At 36.5% G+C, this 18,749-nt stretch overlaps 1 protein-coding gene across 7 annotated transcripts in view; it reads right to left on the reverse strand.

Annotated features, from left to right (window-relative positions):
* The window catches only part of RELCH (RAB11 binding and LisH domain, coiled-coil and HEAT repeat containing), a 120,684-nt gene that overhangs the window by 100,557 nt on the left and 1,378 nt on the right, over nucleotides 1–18,749 (reverse strand). The window lies entirely within an intron of this gene.

The raw sequence follows: 18,749 nt of genomic DNA on the forward strand, positions 1-18,749 counted from the left end.
TATGGACAAGTTGTGTATGAATAGCAGTTACAATGTACAGAAGCTGGGCGGGGAGGGGGTGGTGGTGGGTGGGAGGCGGGGGGGTGGGTGGAGTGCGTGGGGCAGGAGCAGGCAAGTCGTGACAGCTGAGGCTAGGTAGGTTGTAAAGTAGCAGGAAGGACATTTTAACTGCTTCTCTATTAAATTTTACACACACAAAACTTTTTTTTATCCAGCTAATGTTTAAAAAGGGACAAATAAAAGGCTATTGTCAACTCTCTGTTAAATCGTTACTTACACAGTACTTAAAGTATACATATTGATCTAAGGAAATGGATTATTTGTGTTTAGAAAGCACGATCTCGACAAATGAATGGAAGTTACAGGAATACAGATTTGGACTCCACCTTGGGCTCTCCCATCACCTTTTAAAACAGTACATCACAATAATCAAGATGGTTGACTCTTCAAATAGGGCTATGTCATTATCAATGTACTACTTGCCTTTAAGTCCCTATTAAGTGAACTAAATGAAAATCTACATATATCATTCTTAAACACTGTTTCTATCTGGAGAAACATTTAATTTCCCTGCAGTTTAATTATACCTGCTAAGTAATAGCTTGCAGGTTCTCCTTTACAAGCCTGGCCAACATGGTAAAAAACCTACCTCTACTAAAAATACAAAAACTAGCCGGGTATGGTAGCAGGTACCTATAATCCCAGTTACTCTGGAGGCAGAGGTTGCAGTGACCTGAGATTGTGCCACTGCACTTCAGCCTGGGCGACAGAAGGAGTCTCCGTCTCAAAAAACAAACAAACAAACAAACAAAAACAAACAAAAAAACCTGTTATCTATCAACTTAAGTTATTGTTTGTTTTGGAGACAGGGTCTTGCCCTGTTGCCCAGGCTGGAGTGCAGTGATAAAATCATGGCTTACCGCAGCCTTGACTTCCTGGGCTCAAGGGATCCTCCCACCTCAGCCTCCCAGTTAGCTGGGACTATGAGCCACCAGGCCTGGCTAATTTTTAAAAACAAATTATAGAGACAGGGTCTCACCATGTTGCTCTGGCTGGTCTCAAACTCCTGAGTTTCAGCAATTCTCCTGCCTTGGCCTCCCAAAGTGCTGGGATTATAGGCGAGAGCCACCACACCCAGCCCAATTTAAGTTTTAAGGCAACATAAACAAAAATAATGATGACGGAAAGCCAAATATTACAGTACTCTTCATTATAACATAGTTTCTTTCGGCACAAGCTAAGAAATACCAAATACAGTAACCACAGACATCTCAAAAAGTTAATATTAAAAATGTGCTGGCTGGGCGCGGTGGCTCACGCTTGTAATCCCAGCACTTTGGGAGGCCGAGGCGGGTGGATCACGAGGTCAGGAGATCGAGACCATGGTGAAACCCCGTCTCTACTAAAAATACAAAAAATTAGCCGGGCATGGTGGCGGGCGCCTGTAGTCCCAGCTACTCGGAGAGGCTGAGGCAGGAGAATGGCGTGAACCCGGGAGGCGGAGCTTGCAGTGAGCCGAGATTGGGCCACTGCACTCCAGCCTGGGCGACAGAGCGAGACTCCGCCTCAAAAAAAAAAAAAAAAAAAAGTGCTGAACTCAGGACTACTACTTAGCAATTTAAAAATAAAAAACTGACATATGCAATAATATGAGTGAATCTCAAATGCTTTATGCTGAAAGGAGGCTTATATGAGTACCTACAATATTTCATTTATATGAAGTTTTTAGAACAGGCAATAGTAATTTATGGTAGGAAAAAATTAATAGTGGTTCTTGTGGTAAAGGGCTAGAAGGGGTAGGAACTGACTGGAAAGGGCTTTGAGGGAACTTTCCAGGGTGATGGTAATATTGTATATATAATAGGAGTTTGGGTTACTACAGGTACGTTCTTTGTTCAAACTTATCAAATGGTACACTTAAGATTTATATATTTTACTGTCTTTAAATATTACCTCAAAACCTCCACAATTTTAAAATATTGAGCTCTAATTAATGATATGTACGCTAAAGTATTAAGCATATTGATATGTGCAACTTAATTTGAAAAGCATAAAAAATAAGATGGACTGTTGATGGAGAAATGGCTGAAAAGATGTACTGATATGAGATAAACCAAGTATGGTTAACTGGAATTAGGTGGTGGATGTATGGGTATAAAATTCTTTCAACTTGTCTGTATGCTTTCAACTTTTCATAATAAAAAGTTAAAGAAATAAAACTTGAATGTATGGGGGTAAAATGAGCTAACACTGATCAGGATCCATTAATAATCAAGGCTGAATCCTGGAAAATAGCTATCCTTATTGTCTTAAATAAACAAACAAAAATTTTGTGTTTTTCTCCCTCTGTTTGAAATTGAACCAAAGCTAGACCATGAATCACTAAAAGAAAGGAAACAAATTTCAAAATATTGTGGATAAACTTTATAAGGCTTTTTACTAATAGACCTTTTAAATAACTGAAAATATAAAATGCTAAACTGGAATAAACCATTGAGTTATAAGTACATCTGCCTTGGTAAATAACTAATATGACATATTATAAAATGGAGGGCTGGGTGTGGTGACTCATGCGTATCATCAGAGCACTTTGGGAGGTTGAGGCGGGGGACTGTTTGAGGGGTTGGAGACCAGCCTGGGAAACGTAGTGAGACATTGTCTCTACAAAAAATCGAAAAATTAGTTGGGCATGGTGGCACATTCCTGCAGTCCCAGCTAGGAGGATAAGTTGGGAGGATCACTTGAGCTCAGAAGGGTGAGGCTGTAATGAACCATGATTGAGACACTGCATTCCAGCCTGGGTGACAGAGGGAGACTCTGTCTCAAAAAATAAATGCATAAATAAATAAAATAAAATAAAATGAAGTTCCTGGATTACTATGCAATACCTAAAATTTCCAGTTCTTTAAAACAAAATTAATCTACCTATTTTTCTCCATTTTTTTATTACACTATAAATGACTCCTTCGAATTATTAAAAAAGTATTATAAATAATTATAAAATAAAAGTACATAGAAGACTAGATAAATCATCCTAACACCACTAAAACTGGGGATGAGGGCAGTATATCATCAATTTTTTTCCTTGAATTTCTAAATATTGTTTTTTGAACTTTCCCCCATATACATGTAAAGATATTTGTGTAAAAACTACAATAAATTTATATATACAATTTTATATCTTGCTGCTTTTTTGAGACAGGCTCTTACTCTGCTACTGAGGCTGGAATGTAGTGGCATGATCATAGCTCACTGTAACCCAAAACTCCTGGCCAGGCTTATGTGATCCTCCCGCCTCAGCCTTCCAAGTAGCTAGGACTAGAGGTGTGCCACCATTGCTGACTAACTTTTTAATTTTTTTGTAGCATGGGTCTCACTATGTTGCCCAGGCTGGTGTCAAATTCCTGGCCTCAAGCAGTCCTCCCGCCTTGGCTTCCCAAAGTGCTGGGATCACGTATGTATTGCTTTTTAAAAATGAAGCTTATATAGTGAGAAATTGCAATATTATTAAGGCTATTGATAAAGTTGATTAAGGCTAGTGCTAAACCGCTTTCTAAAATAAGCGTACATAGCAATCTGAATTCCACCAATAGTATGTAATAGCATTTGTCAATGTTCAGTATTATTATTTTTAATCTTCACCAATTTAACATGCTATAAAATTATATTTTGTTTAATTATGTATCTCTTTGATTTCTAGTGAGCTTGGACATTCTGTTTTTTTGAGACAGAGTCTCACTCTGTCACCAGGCTGGAGTGCAGTGGCGCGATCTCGGCTCACTGCAACCTCCACCTCCCAGGTTCAAGCCATTCTCCTGCCTCAGCCTCCCGAGTAGCTGGGACTACAGGCGCCTGCCACCACTCCCAGCTAATTTTTTGTATTTTTAGTAGAGACAGGGTTTCACCATGTTGGCCAGGATGGTCTCGATCTCTTGACCTCGTGATCTGCCTGCCTCTGCCTCCCAAAGTGCTGATATTACAGGTGTGAGCCACCACATACAGCCACATTCTTTCAAAAATATATTGACCATTTATTTTTGGGGTTTGTGTGAATTATCTATTCATGTCTTTTCATCTTGCATTTAATATCTAGATATTCCTGATATATTAGTTGATCTGGCCATTGCTGCCCTAAGCAGAAACTCCACTTGAGTACTATCTTCTCTTCTCTTAGGCCCATGTCGTGGCTCCTTATTAGCTACTCTGAAGTTTCTAACCTGCATAGGAAAACATGTACACTCAATGGTGAACTTTTATCAACCAATATTCTGGTGCTGTGATACCAGCCTTCATTGCTTTATTCCTGATTTTAATAGAATGTTAGGTATGGTGTTGGCTGTTAATTTCAGATAAATATTTCTTATTAGGTATCCATCTATTATTAGTTTACTAAGTCTTTTTCATCTTCCTTCTAATATTTTAAATCATATATACAAGCCTAGATTAGAGCTACTTTGGTCATGAGACATTATTCTTCAATAATACTATTACCATTTCTCTAAAAGTTTTAAAGAACTCATTTATTCAACAGGGAGACTCTTGGGGGAAAGCAAACACACACTTTAATTTTCAACTTGGCATTATTATGGCCATTGAAAAATATATTTTCTAATTTTTTCTAGTTCCAAGCCAACAACTTCATATTCTCCAGGAAAAAAAAGCTCTGATATCTTTTAATATAATAAATATGATGTCACAAAAGAAAAACAATCTCTCGATTCATTAAAATCTACTCCATCTTGTCAGAAATAAAAATTATTTATGGAAGAAAGTAATTTTAACTTTGACTGGACTATCCTATATGTACTTTGGATTTTAAGACTAATAACAGGTTATATTAAAGCTTCAAGGTAAATGTGCTTCTTTAGATTAAGCCACAATTCTTTTCCAGGAGAAGCAAATGCCTTTTGTGTTCCAAATGTCCTAATATACAAGAGTTTGGAAAAATTAGCCTCTTTTATTAAGAATCTACCATATTCTAATATGAAGTATTTTAACTACAGAGCATTTCTTCAAATACCAGGATGCCTATTGTGTAACTTCTTAACAATTCACTTTGTAACTCAGAAACAAATAATCTGGCACTTTCATCATAGTTGGTAAACTGGTAAAACCTGTTCATAAGTTTTATCAAGTCTAAGAACTAAACCTATTATACACAGTCATGCAGACTGATTTTTTAAATCACATACAAAAGTAGTTTTATTTATATTTACATTTAATATTTTAGTAGTGCTGAAAAAATGTTTTTACTATAATTGAAAAACTTAGTCTCAGACCCTTGAAAATTACATGGCACTTTAAGAACCAAATGCATCAGAAAAACGGACCAGCTGTCGACTAATAAAAGAGTATTGGGTAATTTAAATATTTATTGAACAACTACTGTGTACTAGGTCACTGACAGGAAAGCAAAATAATTTTTTTAAAGGACATGGATACGTAAGTCTAAGTAATTATGTTTATATATGCTTACATTTACATGTTTTTGTAAACATGCACAATACATTATTAATAATAACTGACTCTGAGAAGCAGAATGTACATTTTTCACTACATATTTCTCTTTGTATTATTTGAACTTTTTGTTTTTACTTTTGGTATTTTCCCCCATAATTACATTTAACATATACTTCAACATGGGCACTTTATAATTTAAAAATCATGAAAGTATCCAATTCACAAATGGAAAAAAAAATCAAGCAATTTGCTTTATATTACAATTCTTTCAGTAAAGACGATTTATTCAACCATGCTTAAAAAAATCTGTCATGAGAAAGAAATATATAATAATAAATTCAATAAATATAAAGATATTGCTAATAACAGACTTACTTTAAAAGTAATTCTATTTAAACCTGAGGTTGTGTGTAAACATTTTAAAATACTATTCACAGGCCGGGCGTGGTGGCTCACGCCTGTAATCTCAGCACTTTGGGAGGCCAAGATGGGCGGATCACCAGTTCAGGAGATCGAGACCATCCTGGCTGAAACGGTGAAACCCCGTCTCTACTAAAAATACAAAAAATTAGCTGGGCTTGGTGGCATGCACCTGGAGTCCCAGCTACTTGGGAGGCTGAGGCATGAGAATTGCTGGAACCTGGGAGGCAGAGGTCATAGTAAGCCGAGATCGTGCCACTGCACTCCAGCCTGGGCAACAGAGCTGGTCTCAGTCTCAAAAAAAAAAAAAAGAAAGAAAAAACAGTTATTCACTTAAGGAGGGATCTCAGAGATGTATGTCAAAGAAAGAGAACCTATAAGGCTACTCTAAAATATGAAAGTTAAAAAAATAAAACTGTAAATTTTCCACTTTGGAAATAATGTAAAATTCATTCAATACTAATGAAAAATTTCTTTTATGTGGGCACTGTATTTATAAATGCCAGAGTAAAACCACAAAGGTACTGTGCCTCCTCCCACTCAAGGTCAGTTCTGAAATTATTTGGAAGGCTTGGTATAGTAGTAACCTTGGTGAAAAAGAAAGGAAAGATGTGAAACACTTCAGAATACACATGATACACCAGAAGAGAAAGGCTAATTTCTGGATAGACCAGGATCTTGGTCTATCTTTCCATTAAAAAAATTTAAAAAAATGTTGGGGACAGCCCTTTACTTTTAGCAACTGCGGCACTCACATTTGTATTTTCCTGATCCTCAATTCTTCTCCAATGATGGGGCTAATTTTTCACTGACCTCTATGTCCAAAATATTTGAGAGCTAAAAGGAATTAAGACAGTACAATCCCCTCATTTTTACAGATAAGAGAACTGAAGCTATGTACTTATGCAGTATTTACTAAGCCATAGTGAGGAGTACAAAGATAAAACTTAGGTAAAACTTTGTCTTTGCCTTAAGGAAGCTTATAAATCATTGGAATTAAGTCATATACATGGATAACAATAATACAATTGGCTTACTTTATCTTAAAGGTTAAAAAATTAATCTGTGAGCAAGCCAGAAGTAGAATTCAAGCCTCCCAGTTTGCAGCCCACTGTCTTTTTCTCTTTGTCACAAGGTTTCAGAAAGAGTGGAACTTCAAAGTCAAGACTTAAACTTGGGAAGAAACTTACATGCTGAAACTTTATTGACAAGCTATTCACTTAAAATTTCTATAATTCAAGATGACTTTATCATATGAAAAGCTATTAGTAAAGAGAATGATTACTGTTAATGATGACAACAATAGTAATTATTATTATTAGCATTCTTTTTGACCACTTATTCTGTGCCACATACTTTACACAGATAACGTTTCATAACAACCCCATGCTAAAGGAGTCATTACCATCTGCATTTTACAGTAAAGGAAACAAAGACTATCCAGAGTCATGCAATGAGGGAGTGGCGGAATAGAAATATGAACTTAAGCTCTCCGACAGCAAAGCCTGAGCTCTAAACCATTGGTTCTCTTGAATAATATGTAAGAGCATCCATGTTCTGATCGCCTAATCAGGTAAGTTGGGTTTGATATTGTGAATGGCCTCAGAAACATAGCCTTGATGGAATCTTGCTCAGACAGATTTGAGGAAATCGGATATAAAGTAAAAGGTTAATTTTCACAAGAAAATATTCCCAACTTATAAATGTATAGGAAACTACTACCTAAAGATCAATTCTTTAACATAACTTCAATATTTACTGAAAGCTTGTAGGCTGGCAAAATATTAAGTACTGGTGATACATAGATAAATTTTCTATAAACTGTCTACCTTAGGCGTTTGTGCTAGGCATGAAAGAGGACAATATAAGACCTATGTATGAGCTAACATCTTTTAAAAAATCTAGTCAGCTAAAACATCTACACACAAACATTTCAATAATATTAAGAGTTAATTAGAAACACATGTTCACAGGTCTGTATATAATTAATTTCCATAAGTGGAACAGCCAAAAAAACCCCTCAAGTTCAGAAGATTTAGAGATCACTATGGGCTGGAGAAACTTTAGGGAAAGGCAGGAATATAAACAGGACCTTCCTTTAAGGATGCACAGGATTTAGAAAAAATATGGAACAGAGGACAAGTATTCCATAAGAAAAAAAAATAATGTGGACAAGGATACCAGGCAAGAAAATATAATATTAATATAATATAATAAATATAAATATTCAAGAAAATATAACGCATGTTTCAAGGGAAAAATGAAACAATGTGAGTAGAATAAAGGTTTTGCATATGGACAACACGGTTGAAAGGGCAGGAAGAAGCAAAACTAAAGGGATAACTTTATTATACATAGCCACAACAAAATATTTTAAAGCCACTTTTATACTTTGACAAATACACCACACAAAAATAGAAGAAATTAAAAAATTCCTAGTGAGGTTTATACATTTTTTCTGTAATATATATTTTTTGCTACTAAAAAAGGTTTGAAAAAGTTGCTTTGGACAGGAGGAAGCAATCTTATTTAAAAGGTTTTAGCTAGAATGACATGAATGAATAACTATGAATGAGTAACTCTTAAAATCAAGTAAGAGTAAGGATGAAGGAAGAGATTAAAGCTATAGGATAAGACTAAAACTGATGGTACAAATGTGAGCTAAAGCCTGAACTACGGGAGCACACAAGCACACACTGATAGGTGGTTTGAAGTAACAGAAATGTCAATGATACTACCTTGAGCAATCTTATCCACCCACAACAGGACCAGCTGGTTTCAAAAACAAATGAACACTATTTCTGACTGCTGAGGATTTTTGACATAATAGTTGAGAAAATCTGGAAGAAGGCTACACCCATGATTGCAACTGTGTTCTACTCCTCCTTGAGGTTTAGTCATGCTCCATGACTAGATCAGAAACTTGTAAGTAACCATGCAGCAAACCCTGAAGATTAAAAAAAAGAGAGCACAAGCTAATTTGGCCTTGTTAGTTTATTTCACACAGAGGAACAGTTGATGACTATATTTGGCTGTCAGATGAGGTTTAGTTGATCCTGGGCTTTGCCCAGATATCCTACAATCACATGTAGGATGTGACTATCCTAATTTTGATTAAGTTTAATACTATGCAGTGTGGGCGCCTTGATGAAATGAAGTGATGCTTTAGGCAGATTATTCATCTGTGACTTAGTGTGGTGCTATGGTTTGTCACTCTAATTATTTTTTAAATGATCAAGTTTTTACTACGTGGCTTGCCTTCTGCATTAAGAAGTGATTTACCCAAGCTGAAAGGGCCAGTAAGTGGCAGAGACAGAACTGAAGATCAGACATTGGTACAAGTCCAGTGGTCTTCAAACAATAGGCTGATTTCAAAATTATAGTTGGTATAGTCTGGCACAGACCTACTGTTGTTTTATCAGTCACAAATGTTTCCACAGCTACTCTGATGAAGCCCATATTTCTCTATTTGTTCACACCAACGTGAGATGTCTGTTCTGTATCTTACTATAATCCAAACATATCAGCTCTAGGGCATTCTTCTTGATTCCGCTATCTTTTGCTGAATCTTGGTAAATACCATTGCTATATCCAATTGTAATGGGTATTCAATTCTCAGAAATCTGTGAGGAATCTATCCTTAAAGAAAATTAATCAATTTACAGTCAACTTGTTCAGGTTTTCCTATATAGATTTCCTTAGTTTGTAGAAACTAAGTATACTGTAGATGTGAAGTTTCTCAACTGATATTTGTAATTCAGATATAAGTATTGTGTATTTTTAGACAAGGCTGGGAGGCTGGGAGCTGCAGGATAGGGTGGAACAGCACAGTTAAAAGCTAAATTAAAAACAAATTCACTAAACTTAATTTTTGACTGAAAAATGCCAAACAACCAATCTAGGTTTTTAACAAACATTCTGAAGATCCAGCTCTAACTTCCTTGTTTGAAAAGTAGAAAGCATAATTTTAATTTTTCACAGAAATAAGGTTGGTTTTCCCAGATTAATATCCTTATCTTGCTTCCTTTTAGAGTACCACAAGAGGCTGAAATGTCATATTGTATTTTTGCAACTACCTCAGTGGAAACACCCTATTATATGGTAAGCAGATGATGGTAAGCAGGGAGTGTCATGTTCCCACAGATGATGTTTTAAACATGAAAAAATACAAGAGCTATTATCTTTCCTTCACCTGTACTTCCTTTTCCTTTCCTTACTCAGGATAAAGAGTCTAAATATAGCCAAATAATGAAGTTACTATTTATTCAAAATTTTACCCACCCTTGAGGGTCAAACTTAACTTTTACGTCTCCACAGGCCCATTTCATTTTCACAATCAACAGATTTTTCTATATCAGAATGTTTACCTTCTGTAAACATTATCTTTGCCACAGGAGACTATTCTCAAATTCTTTCATGTGTTAGTCTTACCTCTCCATCAAGAATGTAAGCTCAAGGATATGCATTAAACTTTTAGATCGCTGTAATCCTTAACTGATCACAATGTTTAATAAATATATCGATGTAAAAATACTGAATACCAACTATATTCAGGCCACCATGCTAAGCAGGGATTATATCTAACTACAGGAATAAATTTGAAACAATTGGAAAGACATAGGAAAGAAAAATGACAGTTACACAGTAGATACATTTAGGAATGTCTATGGCCCAGAGAATAGTGGAAAGTCTAATTCAGGTAAAAGCAGTGAACTTAATAAATTTTAGAAATGTTGTGATGGGGCTGGGCGCAGTGGCTCACGCCTGTAATCCCAGCACTTTGGGAGGCCGAGGCAGGTAGATCACTTGAGGCCAGGAATTCAAGACATGCCTGGCCAACATGGCAAAACCTAATCTCTACCAAAAATACAAAAATTAGCCAGGTGTGGTGGTACGGGTTTGTAATCCCAGCTACTGAGGAGGCTGAGGCACCAGAGTCACTTGAACCCAGGAGGCAGAGGTTGCAGCGAGCCAAGATTGTGCCACTGCACTCCAGTTTGGCCGACAGAGGCCGACTATGTCTCAAAAAAAAAAAAGAAAAATTGCGCTGGTATTTTCGCTTTCAGAAAGCAGAGGAAACACTAAATCCAATCCCAACTTAACAGAGGGAACTACTTTATAAAGTAGAAGGGATGAAAAGTTTGTAAGAAAGCAATCGTGACATCTTAGTGTTGGCGATACTAAGAAAGGAACACTGAGCATAGTTAGATGTATGCTCTCAGAGTTCTGAGAAACGATATACTGGATCATGAAAGAAAGATTTTAGGCCAGGCGTGGTGGCTCACGCCTGTAATCCCAGCACTTTGGGAGGCCGAGGCGGGCGGATCACATGAGGTCAGAAGTTTGAGACCAGCCTGGCCAACATGGTAAAACCTGGTCTCTACCAAAAATACAAAAATTGGCTGGGTGTGGTGGCACGCGCCTGTAGTCCTAGCTACTCAGGAGGCTGAGGCAGGAGAACTGCTTGAACCTGGGAGGTGGAGACTGCAGTGAGCCAAGACTGCACCACTGCACTCCAGCCTGGCGACAGAGCGAGACTCCGCCTTTAAAAAAAAAAAAGGAAGATGATTTTGGAAGGCTGCAAGCTCATAAGTGAAATGATTACATTCAAACATAAATGACTACCTCCTGATTAGCTGCCTTATAAAAATTTGAAGGCATGGTAAAAGAAATCTATCACCAAAAGGCATGTTAGTTGCCCTCTCCACTTGATCACATTACATCTCTATTGTGCACAGAACTGGGCTAATCATAAGAAATTACAGTCTAATTTTGATTAGAGCCCTAATGCTTCAAGCAGAAAAAGCATTACTCTTGCTAAGTTACTATAATCTGCTTAGTGTTCATCAATGTCATTACCACAATTTTTATCTTGCAGTAACTAGAAAACAAAGTACTGAATAGAAGCTATCCTGGCTCACCTGGCAAAAATACAGGGTACACACACACACACACACACACACACACGCACATACACACACAGAGTGTGTGTATATTCCAGCAAATAATATTACATATAAAAGATCTAATTGGTTCATCATGTAAATTTAGTAGGAACATTACAACGATGCTACAAGAATTTATTTAAAACTGAGATTTCCTTAGAATATCTGTTAAAAGTAATTTTATTCAGTTAATAGAAATTCTATTGAAAACATCAAACTTATAAAGCTATATATCCTGTTCATATTTGAATGTTTTGTAAATATGGATTATTCTTATAATCAAGAAAAAAATTAAACAGTATGAAGACTTCTTAAAGTATGTTTAAAAGCACAACTATATTACAGTATTAACTCAAGTCAACAGTTTTTGGGAAATAATTCACTAAATCTAAAATTATAAAGGTTAATAGGATTACATTGTTCTTAAACATCATTAAATAAAGAAAACCATTTTTATTAAACATTTATTGTTCTAAAGTATTCTGAATTTTCAGATCAGACACATATCAAAATATATACAAAAACAAATCAAAATAATGTTTTAGATAATCCATACTACCAATTTTTAAACGTTTGCAATCAACCAACAAGTGCTTATTGAGTATTATAAAATCACACCCAAGTAGTATCAATCGACATGCTAAAATTGAATATATAGAGGACCTTTAAAAATAGGCAGTAGCCCTGTCCTAGACAATATAATTCGTGTGATCAGGAGCTTAGTTGAAATCTTCCAAATAGAGTACTGAGCACAGTTTTATACAAGTATTTTAAAACTGTACTAAAGTTTGTACTATAAATGTTTGCAGTTTATAGGAGGAATATTTAGGAAATATTTCTTTTCTCCTTTATGATACCTTCATTAAAATACAGTTCCTGCCACCATTGACCTAATTGTAAAAGTAAAAACTATAAAACTTATAAGAGAAAATCTTTGCAACTCTGGGGTAGGCAAATGTTTCTTAAAAGGACATACAGAACATAAATTATTATTTTTTTTTAAATTTATTATTATTATACTTTAAGTTTTAGGGTACATGTGCACAATGTGCAGGTTTGTTACATATGTGTACATGTGCCATGTTGGTGTGCTGCACCCATTGACTCGTCATTTAGCATTAGGTATATCTCCTAATGCTATCCCTCCCCCCTCCCCCCACCCCACAACAGTCCCTGGAGTGTGATGTTCCCCTTCCTGTGTCCATGTGTTCTCATTGTTCAATTCCCACCTATGAGTGAGAACATGCAGTGCAGAACATAAATTATTAAAGAAAAAAACAGTCAACTGGATTTGATGAAATCAAAAGCTTTTGTTCACAAGATACACTGTTTTTTGGGGTTTTTTTTTTGAGACAGGGTCTTGTTCTTTCTCCCAGGCTGGAGTGCAGTGGTATCATGGCTCACTGCAGCCTTGGCCACCTGGGCTCAAGCGAGCCTCCTATCTCAGCCTCTCAAATAGCTGGGACCACAGGCATAGGCCACCATACACGGCTAATTTTTGTACTTTTTTGTAGTGACGGAGTTTTGTCATGTTGCCCAGGCTGGTCTCAAACTCCTAGGCTCAAGCCATCTGCTCACCTCATCCTCCCAAAGTGCTGGGATTACAGGTGTGAGCCACTACACCTGGTCTGAGACACATCATTAAGAAAATACAAAGGCAAATCAGACTGGAAGAAAATATTTACAAAATTCACATTTGATAATGGACATATAGAGAACTTTTACAACTCAATAATGAAACAAAACCAAAATGTAAAAAACCTTAATTTAAAAAAGGGCAAAATAATATCCCTGATGAACATCAATGCAAAAATCCTCAATAAAATACTGGCAAACCGAATCCAGCAGCACATCAAAAAGTTTATTCACTACAATCAAGTTGGCTTCATCCCTGAGTTGCAAGATTGGTTCAACATACACAAATCAGTAATGTAATTCATCACATAAACAGAACTAAAGACAAAAACCACATGATTATCTCAACAGATGCAGAAAAGGCCTTTGATAAAACTCAACATTTCTTTATGTTAAAAACTCTCAATATACTAGGTATTGAAAGAACATACCTCAAAATAATAAAAGCCATATATGACAAACCCACAGCCAATATCATACTGAATGGGCAAAAGCTGGAAGCAATCCCCTTGAAAACCGGCACAAGACAAGGATGCCCTCTCTCACCACTCCTATTCAACATGGTATTGGAAGTTCTGGCCAGGGATGAGGCAAGAGAAAGAAATAAAGGGTATTCAAATAGGAGGTGAGGAAGTTAAATTGTCTTTGTTTGCAGATGACACAATCCTGTATCTAGAAAATCCCACTGTCTCAGCCCAAAAGCTTCTTAAGCTGATAGGCAACTACAGCAAAGTCTCAGGATACAAAATTAATGTGCAAATATCACAGGGACTCCTACACACCAACAACAGACAAGCAGAGAGCCAAATCATGAATGAACTTCCATTCATAATTGCTACGAAGAGAATAAAATACCTAGGAATGCAGCTAACAAAGGAAGTGAAGGACCTCTTCAAGGAGAACTACGAACCACTGCTAAAGGAAATCAGAGAGAACACAATAAATAGGATGCTCATGGATAGGAAGAATCAATATCATGAAAATGGCTATACTGCCCAAAGTTATTTATAGATTCAATGCTATTCCCATTTAACTACCATTGACATTCTTTATAGAATCAGAAAAAACTTTTAAAATTCATATGGAACCAAAAAAGAGCCCGTATAGCCAAGACAATCCTCAGCAAAAAGAACAAAGCTGGAGGCATCATGCTACCTTACTTCAGACTATACTACAAGGCTACAGTAACCAAAACAGCATGGTACTGGTACAAAAACCGACACAGACCAATAGAACAGAAGAGAGCACTCAGAAATAAGACTGGAGACTTACAACCATCTGATCTTTGACATACTTGACAAAAACAAGCAAAGGGGAAAGAATTCCCTATTTAATAAAATGCTGGGAGAACTGGCTAGCCATATGCAGAAAATCGACACTGGACTCCTTCCTTACAACTTACACAAAAATTAACTCAAGATGGATTAAAGACTTAAATGTAAAACCCAAAACTATGAAAACCCTTGAAGAAAATCTAGGCAATACCATTCAGGACAGAGGCATGGGCAAAGATTTCATGCCAAAAATGCCAAAAGCAATTGCAACAAAAGCAAAAATTGGCAAATGGGATCTAATTAAACTTAAGAGCTTCTGCACAGCAAAATAAACTATCAGAGCAAACAGACAACCTACAGAATGAGAGAAAATGTTTGCAATCTATGCACCTGATAAAGGTCTAACATCCAGAGTCTACAAGGAATTTAAACAAATTTACAAGAAAAAACAAACAATCCCATTAAAAAGTGGGCAAAGGACATGAATGGACATTTCTCAAAAGAAGACATTCATGCAGCAACAAGCATATGAAAAAAAAGCTCATCCTCACTGATCGTTAGAGAAATGCAAATCAAAACCACAATGAAATACCATCTTAGGCCAGTCAGAATGATGATTATTAAAAAGTCAAGAAACAACAGATGCTGGAGAGGTTGCAGAGAAATAGGAATCCCTTTACACTGTTGATGGGACTGTAAATTAGTTAAACCATTGTGGAAGACAGTGTGGCGATTCCTCTAAGATCTAGAACCAGAAATACCATTTGACCCAGCAATCCCATTACTGGGTATATGCCCAAAGGAATGTAAATCATTCTATTATAAAGATACATGCATGTGTATCTTCATTGCAGCACTATTTACAATAGGAAAGACATGGGAATCAACCCAAATGCCCATCAATGATAGACTGGATAAAGAAAATGTGATACATGTACACCATGGAATACTATGCAGCCAGCCATAAAAAGCAACAGGATCATGTCCTTTGCAGGCACATAGATGGAGCTGGAAGCCATTATCCTCAGCAAACTAAAACAGAAACAGAAAACCAAACACTGTATGTTCTTATATATAAGTAGGAGCTGAACGATGAGAACACATGGACATGGGGGGTGAGGGGAAGAGCATCAGGAAAAATAGCTAATGCGTGCTGGGCATAATACCTAGGTGATGGGTTAATCTGTGCAGCAAACCACCATGACACATGTCTACCTATGTCACCAACCTGCACACTCTGCACATGTACCCTGGAAGTTGAAGGAGAAAAAAAAGGAGCAAAAGATTGAATAGGCATTTCATAAAAAATATACTAAGCAAAAGGCACAGGAAAAGGACCTCAGAATCGTAAGTCATCAGGGAAATAGAAATTAAAGCCACAATGAGATATTGCTACATTAAAAAGCCTGAAAATACCAAGTGTTTAGGAGATGTACAGAAACTGGAACTCTTGTACATTGGTGGTAGAAATTTTAAATGGTCTATTTTGGAAAACAGTTTGGCAGTTTCTTATAAAGACGTAAATGGGAGCTTTCTTTATAACACAAATGTCTTAAAAAACACAAATGTTTTTATCCCCCCCTTTTAGGGATAAAATAAAAAAGCAATAATCTAGAAATACACACACAGAAATAGATGACTTTTAAAAACATGCTGAAGGCAGATACACAAAAAATTACGTTCTATGATTCTATTTATATGGAATTTTAGAACAGGCAAAACTTATCTATAGAAGTAGTTCTCAACTGGGGAAATTATGCCCTCCCCTTCCCTGGGCAATGCTGGAGACATTTTTGGTTGTCGTAACTGGGGTGGCATAGGTATGGTGGTGGTTGCTAAAGGCATCTGGTGGGTAGAGGTCAGGGATGCTGTTAAACATTCTACAATACACAGGCCAGCAGTCACGGCAAAGCATTACCAGGCCCAAAATGTTGAAAGTGCCCAGGCCCAGGTTGAGAAACTCTGTTCTAAGTGATCAGTGGTGGTCTAGATGGAAGTAAAGGATATTGAATGAAGGAATTCTGGGGATAATAAAAATGTTCTGTATTTCATTTTATTTATTTTTATTTATTTATTTATTTTTGAGATGAAGTCTCGCTCTGTCGCCCAGGCTGGAGTGCAGTGGCGCGACCGCGGCTCACTGCAACCTCTGCCTCCTGGGTTCAAGCGATTCTCCTACTTCAGCCTCCCGTGTAGCTGGGATCACAGGCATGCACCACCCTGCCTGGCTAATTTTTGTATTTTTAGTAGAGAAGGGGTTTCACCATGTTGGCCAGGCTGGTCTCGAACTCCTGACCTCGTGATCTGGCTGCCTCGGCCTCCCAAAGTGTTGGGATTACAGGCGTGAGCCACTGCACCCTGCTGATGTTCTGTATTTTAATTGTGGTAGTGACTGATTTGTCAAAACTCACCAAACTGCACACACTTAAAACGTGTAAATTTTACTGTATGCAAATTTTACATCCAAGTTGATGCTAAAAAGTATAGTGCCTGTATAAGACTATGTTAAACAGTTTAATCTGTTTTTTGTTTTTTAAAATGCATGCACAGAAAAGGCAGGTAAGGCAACTACCATTAAAGACAGGAAAAGCAAACACCATTGGTGGGATTATGGATAATTTTGAATTTTTTGCCCAGTTGTTCATTTGCTTAGTATTAAGTAAAAATTTAATAACCTTGATGTGTACACACACACAGAGAGACAAACACACACACTTATATATCCAGTACCTAAAACAGGTACAAATAAATGAGGATAATAGAAAAGCACAGGTGCACATGAATATTTAATTGTGATACTTGATCATAAGACTCTAGTTATTTCAAGAAACTATAAAAATGTATAATGCAAAGGCACTTAGAAGTAAAGTTTTACTCTAAAACACTGCTAAACTATTTAATGAGCTCAATTATAATTCTTTCAATACAAAAAGTTTGCAAGGAGGAATTTTCACTAGAAACAATGCTATGATAGCCCTAATAGGACAGGGTGAAAAGGGCAAGAAATTCTTTAAAATTAAATGAATAAAGTTACCAAGTAAGGAATAATCCATTTCACTGTATTAATACGGTTGAAAACATAGCAGATACAATTCTGTTATGTTCATCAACAGCCAGGGACTGAGCAAAGTGTGAAGAATTTATTATAAAAATGTCTCCGAAGAACTGACCAATGGAGAAAAATGGTACTGTCAACAAATCACATACAAACGGGCTAAAGACTATGATGGAGGTTTGAAAGTTACAATGAAAGACACCAAGCAACTACCTAAGCCTGGAGGAAGCATTTACAAAGGTGACATTTTAGCTAGACCTTGTCTGGTGAAAAATCATGAGATAATTTAGAAATCTTAGAAATAACACAAAAACCAAAAAAAAAAAAAAAAAAAACCACCACCACACATAACAATTTTGTTATACTACTGTCTCATTTTATAGTCTGAAAGGTCAGCAATGAGAAAATCTTTTCCCGAAAAAGAAGATTATCTTACATATTGAGTAAGGAAATTATAACTACTAAGAAAATCCCATATCCAAGGGGGAAATATTTAAGATTCACCTTGATAGAAAATGCACTCCCTAAGCTTCCACCACGTCTACGTTTGGCAATTTAAGTCTCTAGCACTGTTCAAAAGCATAGTGATTAAAAAAAAATCAATTAGGCTGCAGTTTAAAAATTCTATATGAATACTTGTTAATATAGAATTAATACATGGCCTCATACTAAAACCTCCATACATTAGTAAGGGAATATTTAAGATATCTCCCAAAAGGGAGACACTGGGAATCCTACATACAGTACAGTACATCTTTGACAGTAAGTTTTCAAGCCATAAGAGATGCTTACAAATATGTGGGGTAAACGATTACTCTATGCTGCTAAAAATCATTCCAACAAGGTAAAAAGATCAATTCCTATCTAATGCAGAGAGAAAAGCCTGCAAGGTGGTGGGATGGTGAGACAGACTGCTGGTAGAACCTGTCTGCCTTGCTCCTTGGATTTCCTGTAATTTTG

This window comes from Nomascus leucogenys, chromosome 4 (genome assembly GCF_006542625.1).
Source record: "Nomascus leucogenys isolate Asia chromosome 4, Asia_NLE_v1, whole genome shotgun sequence".
In the NCBI taxonomy this organism is placed as follows: Eukaryota; Metazoa; Chordata; class Mammalia; order Primates; family Hylobatidae; genus Nomascus; species Nomascus leucogenys.